This window comes from Silene latifolia, chromosome 1, assembly GCF_048544455.1.
Source record: "Silene latifolia isolate original U9 population chromosome 1, ASM4854445v1, whole genome shotgun sequence".
Taxonomy (NCBI): domain Eukaryota; kingdom Viridiplantae; phylum Streptophyta; class Magnoliopsida; order Caryophyllales; family Caryophyllaceae; genus Silene; species Silene latifolia.
Genome location: NC_133526.1, coordinates 200348913 through 200355014, shown reverse-complemented (window position 1 = coordinate 200355014; position 6102 = coordinate 200348913).

The window sequence follows — 6102 nt, the reverse complement described above, 5'->3', positions numbered from 1 at the left end:
GGTGAGTATCCTTTATTATTATTTCTTTGATTTGATTTCGGGAATTACGACGAAAGATCGTCGATTAATGAGAGCTATTTGTCTTTGCAGGAGGTTGAGGCGGCGGGCATCGAGCCCCCAGTGTACCCCGAGACTCTTGAGTACACTGACGCGACTGGGAGGACGACGATCTCCGAGTTGCGTGACTTCGACGTAGGCCGTGACGGATCTTTGGCCTAGACGATCGGCAAGATCGATTCGGAGGGTGAGCCTCCAGCTTATATACCCTTCGTATAAGAACACATTTGATTAAACTTGTTCAATTTACTGAGAATTCTTTTGAAATGCAGGTCGCGCCATCTCGGTTCGTGGCACTATGGAGGGTGGCCAACCGGCTACGAGCTACCGCCATCGAGGCGCTCGTCGGTGGTCGAGATCGTCAGGTATGAACCTCATTTGATTTCTTTTGATTTTTGGTTTTTTGATTTTGTTTGAATTGATTGACATGAGCCAATTTATTTCTGTCTACAGGTTGGTCGTGAGCTGGAGCGAGAGTTGACCCAGTCTCGGGAGGAGACGGCTCGCTTGTCGAGGGAGCTCGAGTTTCGGGACGCCGAGATTGCTGCTCTTACGGCGAGGGTTGCTGAGTTGGAGGGTGTCCAGCAGTAGTTTTGCGTAGTTTTGTAGGCTTGTACATCTGATTTTGAACGTTTTTGGACTTGTTTGGGGCGCAAACCCCCAGTTTGCCTGGACTTTGGACTTGATTCGGGGCGCGAGCCCCCAGTTTGCTTGTACATTTGTATATATGATGGCCTCGAGTGCCTTTGCTTTGCTGGGTTGTGTTGCTTGTACCGCAGTTAGTTCTTGAACAGGTTTGGTAGACAACGGTTTACGCCGTCATGCTGCCGAAATTCACATAGAAACCACGCCAAAGCATACATTTTATACACATATGGCCTTAATTAGCGCAAAAACGAGACTCAAAAGGACAAAAATGCAAAAATGCAAAAAATTTGTCGGAAATGACCGGACGGTAGGGAGGGTTACCCCCTGACAAAAGAAAAAAAAGAGAAATCTACAAGTGTAGAAATGAAAATGTTGAAATGAAGACAAAAGAAAATTATTTCCTAAAAAGAAGTTTACTTCCTAAAAAATGAAATAAATAAATGAATTAAAATAATAACAAAAGGAAGAATTAAGTGCGATGAAAATGGCGAATGTGTCGACGTCGCCTCGACATGCGTGCCCGCGAACTTAGGAAATTTGAAACATGGTAAACTGCTCGTATTTACCAAAATAAAATCCCGTAGGAATAGGAAATTATTCGTTATAGAATTAGGAAAGATCCAAACGCGGAAATCACGTAAAGTGAGCACTGGGAAGAGGCGCAAATGAGTGCGTACCTTTTGAATAGGCGCAGCAGGAGCTGCGCCTGTTCCCAAGCTTGTCTCTTCTGGCGGATTTTTGGAAACAGCAATTGGTATAAATAGAAGCGTCGACGAAGCTTTAAATCATATAATTCTTTCGTCTCTTCTCCGTTAATCCTCATAAAAACTCCCAAAATAAATTTTCAAGAGAAAATTGTCATCATGAATACTTTGGAGATCCGCTTGAAGGAATGGACTAATGAATTCTCGAATGTTGAGAAGCACGACATGGGTGCTCATAACCTTGGGTCTCTATTGAGTTTGAAACTCATTAAGGTTGTAAAACCGTTCTTGGATGCTTGTCTTGACTACTGGGACCCAAATTATCATGTTTTCGCGTTCCCAGGTGGTGATATTTGTCCTTTTCCGGAGGAAATTGCTGCTATTGGTGGGTGGGACCCCGAGCATCTACCTGCCATTCCTTCCACTTCACAAGGGTATAAGACAAAATTCAGAGACCTGCTCGGATTGACTAGACTCGAGGTGGATCGCTTGGTCACCTCGAAAGGCGTGAGAATGCTGGACTTTGTAGACCGATTCATCAACAGGGCTGACCCCACTGTCTCTTATGTTGCTAGGAGGAGAGCATTTGGCTTTTGTTTGCTTCATGTGTATGTCTTCCATGGACATGTTGATGAAGATTTGCGAGGTGATCCCCGTCTTTTGGGTCTTATCGAGCAAATGGAGCTGCGCAGGAGCCCAGCTTGCTTATGCTTAGGGGAGATTATCTTGGGTTTGGATAATAGGAAATCCAACCGCGATCTTCCATTTTTGGGGAGTCCCGTCATCTTACAGGTAAAAGACACCTTTTCTTTCTTTTTTCGTTTTTTTTTTTTGTCTTCTTTTTTCGTTTTTTTGTCTTTTTTTTTTTTTCGTGTCTAATACCTGCTTTTGGTAGGTTTGGCTTATGGAACGGCTCCGACTGCTCGAGCCCCCAGTTCATGCACTTTCCTATCATTCCCGTATGATTGCGATGAGGACGCGGTTGTACATGGTGGACTTCACTCGGGTCTGTGACTATTGGAAGAACAAGTTGAAGAATGATGATGGCCCATTGATTAGGTGGGTTGTACCGTGGTGGCACCTCAAGTCTGTCACTGGAGTGTCTTCTTTGGATCCCACTAGGTCCGTGCGCATTCCGGGATTGGAGTTCATGGTGTGCATCTTTCCAGAAAGATTGATGAGGCAAGTTGGTTTGAAGCAGACTATCCCGAGGCTCGACACCGTTCCGCAGACTGCTGTAGCGCTTACCACCGAGAGCCGAAGAGAGTGGGCTATCAAATGGGCCCAAAGGAACATGTGGTTCTTGAGCTTCTCCGCCAATGCTTTGTGGGTGTCAGATTCCTATCTGAGGTGGAGAAAGGCTGCAACTTTGGAAGAACGCGAGAGACTGAGGAAACGCGAGCCTGTTGACTACAAGGTGCGCGAGGGAGAGAAGGAGAAGGAGAAGCATCTGACAGAAGGAGAAGAAGAAGCTGGATTTCAGGTCATTCATCCTTCGAAGAAATCAAAGACTACTCCTGTTGCAGAGATGGTGGTTGGCAAGAGTGGAAGAGTTAGGCCTCGAGAAAGACCGTTGGTGATTAGGTCTGAAGTGGTGCAAGAGCGCCCGGCTCGAGGTCGTGACAAGAAATATGACAAGAGTGACAAGGGCAAGGGGAAGATGGAGGAATAGCCCGAGTCCTTATTTATTATTTGAGTATTATTAGTATTGTTGTAATAAAAAGGAGGGATTTTTAGAATCCTACCCTATTCTTATTTTTATTATGTATCGTATTATTTATTATTAGAAAGCGAATGGAATAAAAAAGGTTGAATGGTTAAGAAACCGCCGTGATTTTCTTTTATTATTCTTGTCGAATTTCAAATGCAATGCAAATGTCCTTCTATTTACATTTTAGGTATATTGGGTTGAATCCCGTGAAGGATTGCCTACGTATTCACTTAAAAAAAGCGAAATCAAACCCTTGCGCGTAGTTCGAGTAAATGTAAAAGAATAATTGTTCGAAGCAAGAGCTTGTAATGAACATAGAAAATAAGCATGAGATTTTGCTTGTTCTCAAGGTGCGAATTTAGTTTATTTGATGATATGAGGATGACAATCTTGTCAAGATGCAAGAGCATAGTGACACTTAGCTTATTTCAGCTTGGCCAGGGGCCGTTTATTTAGTGCCACAAGAGCGACACATAGGTTTACGCGAGGCGCGTATTTGTCCTAATCTAGGCATAGTATCGTTTCAGTTGGTCAAGGTTTGTGGGGTTTGAAAACTCATTCCCGTCTAGGTCTGTGATTCTAACCGCACCCCCTGGGAGTATGGATTTGACTAGATATGGTCCGGCCCAATTAGGTTTGAATTTTCCCCTTGGGTCGACAGGTAAAAGAGCTCTAACCGATTTGAGTACTAAGTCTCCTTCTTTGATGTTTCTTGGCCTAACTCTTTTGTTGAAAGCTCGTTTGATACGTGCTTGATATGTTTGGACATTATGTAAGGCGCGTAGCCTACGTTCATCCAGGAGGATGATTTCTTCATATCTATCCCTCTTCCAATCGGCCTCCGGGATTTGACTTTCCAGTAGAATACGCAAGGATGGTATCTCTAGCTCGACTGGTTGTACGGCCTCCATGCCATAGGTCAAATAGAAAGGAGTAGCCCCAGTGGGCGTCCTAACTGATGTACGATACCCCCACAAAGCAAAGGGTATCTTGCTTGGCCAATCTCTATAGCTGTCAGTCATTTTCTTGAGAATCGTGACAACGTTCTTGTTTGCCGCCTCTACCGCGCCATTAGTCTGTGGTCTATAGGGCGAAGAGTGGTGATGCTTAATCTTGTATTTGGCTAGCAATTGCTCGGTTTCAGCTTGGAAGTGTGACCCATTATCGCTGATGATCTCATGTGGGCAACCATATCGACAGATGATGTTGTTTTGTATGAATTTTGCCACATTTTTAGCCGTAAGAGCAGTGTAGGAAGCCGCTTCTACCCACTTGGTGAAATAGTCGATTGCTACTAGAATGAAACAGTGACCTCCTGTTCCGGCTGGGGTTATCTTCCCGATTATGTCAATTCCCCATGCGGAGAATGGCCAAGGAGATGTCATCGTGTATAGCAACGAAGGAGGGACATGTTGTACATTCCCGAAGATTTGGCAATTGTGGCAATGTCTCACGTATTTGATGCAATCGGATTCCATTGTGGTCCAATAATACCCTAAACGTGTGATTTTCTTTGCCATCATGGGCCCACTCATGTGAGGACCGCATTCTCCGTCGTGGACTTCTTCCATCACCTTTCGCGCCTGTGAATGATCAAGGCAACGTAGGACTACACCAAGAGGTGTTCTTTTGTATAATTCTCCTTGCATCAGAATATATTGGGAAGCTAATAGGCGTATAGCACGTTGTCCCCTCTTGTCCATATCTGGTGGATAGGTACCATTAAGCTTGAAATTCAGGATTGCTTGGAACCAGGGTTCCTGTGCGATTTCTTCTTCATCGGTGATTTGATGGACATAAGCCGGTTCTGATCGTCGTTCGATACACAAAGGCATTTCCACCATGTGGTCTGGCATATTTATCAAAGATGCGAGTTTCGCAAGAGCGTCTGCAAATTGATTTTCCTCTCGAGGTAGGTGTAAGTAGGTTACGTGGTCAAAGAATTGAGCCACTTGGTCTATCCTAGCTTGATAGGGTGCGAGGCTTTCGCTTCGGATTTTCCAGGATCCTGTAACTTGGTTGATGATCAGTGATGAATCCCCATGTACTCGGAGGTTTTTGATGCCTAAGCTTACTGCCGCTTGTAGTCCGATGAGACAAGCTTCATACTCTGCAGCGTTGTTTGTCATCTCGAAGTCGAGTTTGACAAAGAATCGGTGTATGCTCACCTTCGGGAGAAATGAGCAACACTCCTATTCCGAATCCTCTTAAATTTGATGCTCCATCAAAGTATAGATCCCAAGAGTCTACGTCTGTTTGAAGTATATCCTCGTCGGGAAATGACCAAGTGTCTATGGTTTGTGCGTCGTTGATAGGATTTTCTGCGAAGAATTCGGCGACGGCGCGACCTTTTATAACTTTCAAAGGTGGCACATATTTGAGGTCGAATTCGAGAGCATCGAGTCCACCTTGCAAGACGTCCGTTGAGGACGGGTTTCTCGAAGAGGTATTTGACTGGATCCATTTTGGAATATATCTTGACGGAGTAGCTAAGCATGTAGTGACGTAGCTTCTTCGTTGCCCACACAAGAGCGAGGCATGTCTTTTCGAGTTGCGAGTATTTGCACTCATATTCCAAGAACTTCTTACTTAGATAGTAAATAGCTCTTTCTTCACTTCCTACGGTTTGAGCCAAAGATAGCACCCATGGCGCTTTTCGATTCTTGTGAGATATAAACCAAGAGGTTGATCTCGTTGCGGCGGCATGAGCACTGGTGGTTTAGCCAATATCTCCTTGATTCGGTCAAACGCCTTTTGACAATCATCATCCCACATGGTGTGGTCTGTTTTCTTGAGTTTCTTGAAGATAGGCTCGCAAATCATGGTAAGTTTCGATATGAATCGACTTATATATTGTACCTTTCCCAGAATCCTCGACTTCTTTTTCGTTTGAGGTTGCGGCATTTCGATCAGAGCTTTGATTTTTGAGGGATCTATTTCTATACCGCGTTGGCTAACGACATATCCCAGGAGTTTTCCGGA